Genomic DNA, 2,719 nt, shown 5'->3' with positions numbered 1-2,719 from the left:
AACGTACTTCTATTTTACTAAATAAACAAGACCATTACTATTTAGGCAGAGCACAGATAGTTCGTTGTCTAGCTTTGTGCACTGAACAACAAGTAAACAAACAAAATTTTTGGAATATTTGTCTATAAAGCTATATTTTTGTTATGAAGACGATTCGTACAACGTATTATAGGATTTTATCTTCTTTTGTCCATCGATACTAGCTTTAAATATGTACCTATAGAATAGAACTCATTCAAAAATTAGACGACAGTCCGCTATGGTTAATATATATTTTTGACTTTAAATTTATATAAGTATTAATTTAAAGTATAAAGTCACAGCATAGTTTATATTACAGGTGCTTAGTGTTGAACTGTATCTATGTGGTAACATTATCTAATTATACCCCAAATACAAGATCTCCCTTATGTGTGCTGTACAAACTCATCGATGTTGCAAAAGTTGGAAAACCTTTTCAGTTTTGTAGTTTTTTATTCTACACCAGCTTTACATAAATAATTGTAAAACTATGTCTAGTTTCTTCGTGACTCACTAATACAAATGTAAAACGAAATTACTGATCACGAATCAACAATGATAACTAATTGAAATATGTTATCATTTTGGATAATGATGATAATTCTGTACGAATAGTTTATAGGATATAATTTCATCAAAAGTTAGATAACTTAATCCACTTTATACCCAATATTTGATATGATATGTTATGCATAATATCAATGTATGACTGTAAACATTCTTAGTTTCTTTGAAAGCTGGAGCTCTGTTTGTTTGACTGTCGCACATTAATTCACTTTAATTTTACGTTGAATCACAGTGATTCACATTGATTTAAGTTGATTCACAGTAATTTATATTGACTTAAGTTGATTCACAGTGATTCACATTTATTAATTTAAGTAGATTCACAGGGATTCACATTCATTTTGCCCTCTAGTGGCACAACGATATGTCTGCGGACTTACAACGCTAGAATCCGGGTTTCGATACTCGTGGTAGGCAGAGCACAGATAGCACACTGTGTAGCTTTGTGCTTAATTTCAAACAAACACATTCATTTTACGTTGGTTTTTTATATATATATATTTTAGTTTCATTCAAGGGTTAGACTAATTTGAAACCAATTAGGTTTACACTTGAACGTTGATATGTTGGAAAACCCTTAAAAGCAAGTTACTCTTTATTGATTAGCGTTTGATATTTCAGATAGAGCTAATATCCTCATTGGAAAAATATTAGTTTGCTGTTATGAATTGAAATAAATTCAGTATTCGGTAACTTTTTTTTTGTAGAAAAATACGCTGCTCCACATGTTTGTAGCAGAATTATTTTGTAGTTTAGTAATAACATAACTTTTACTTAACTGCCAACGTCACGAGAAACCATGTCTACAAATTATACTTAGCAACTATTCTACAAGCAAATGAATGCTTTTGAAAGCATTTTGATTATCTGAAGAGATATAAGTCATGTTACGCCTGTAAATAATTGGTATATACTTGTTTTTTAATGCTCATAACGAAGGTAAATTAATAAGTAGTATTATACATGGACACTTCTCTATGATAAAATACTTTTCTTATATTTGTGAGCTTTCGGCCCTCTTACCGCAGCCTTCATCGGACTAGAGCGTACTGAGCGAAAAAAATTCGTCTATTTTTGGAACACTACATAACTGGAATATAGTTAGTACTAATACTATCATATCATTATCTGAAGAGACACAAAGCATGTTACACCTGTAAGTAATTAATACATAGTACTAATACTATCATATCATTATCTGAAGAGACACAAAGCATGTTACACCTGTAAGTAATTAATACATAGTACTAATACTATCATATCATTATCTGAAGAGATATAAAGCATGTTACACCTGTAAGTAATTAGTACATAGTACTAATACTATCATATCATTATCTGAAGAGACACAAAGCATGTTACACCTGTAAGTAATTAGTACATAGTACTAATACTATCAAATCATTATCTGAAGAGATACATAAAGCATGTTACACCTGTAAGTAATTAGTACATAGTACTAATACTATCATATCATTATCTGAAGAGACACAAAGCATGTTACACCTGTAAGTAATTAGTACATAGTACTAATACTATCATATCATTATCTGAAGAGACAAAAGCATGTTACACCTGTAAGTAATTAGTACATAGTACTAATACTATCATATCATTATCTGAAGATACATAAAGCATGTTACACCTGTAAGTAATTAGTACATAGTACTAATGCTATCATATCATTATCTTAAGAGACACAAAGCATGTTACACCTGTAAGTAATTAGTACATAGTACAATACTATCAAATCATTATCTGAAGAAACACAAAGCACGTTACACTTGTAAATAACTGATATATAGTTAGTCCTAATACTATCATATCATTATCTGAAGAGACACAAAGTATGTTACACCTTTATATAGTTAATACCAACACTATCATATATGTTTTAGAAAGACAGACAGGTACACATAGATGTAGACGGATCGACAGAAGGACTGACAGACACAGTAAATAATTTACTTAAAATGTGTTGTAATTTCATATCATGATATAATAATTTGATGATATTGATATGAAAGATTTGTTATTAATGTTAACAGAAATACGTTTCTGTTATTACCTATTGGAGACATTCGCTATATACTATCACTTACGTATGTTTTCATCCGTTAAAACAATAATT

The sequence above is a fragment of the Limulus polyphemus genome, unplaced genomic scaffold (genome assembly GCF_000517525.1).
Source record: "Limulus polyphemus unplaced genomic scaffold, Limulus_polyphemus-2.1.2 Scaffold1606, whole genome shotgun sequence".
Taxonomy (NCBI): domain Eukaryota; kingdom Metazoa; phylum Arthropoda; class Merostomata; order Xiphosura; family Limulidae; genus Limulus; species Limulus polyphemus.
The sequence above is the reverse complement of the archived record's forward strand: the minus strand, read 5'-3'. Positions refer to the sequence as shown.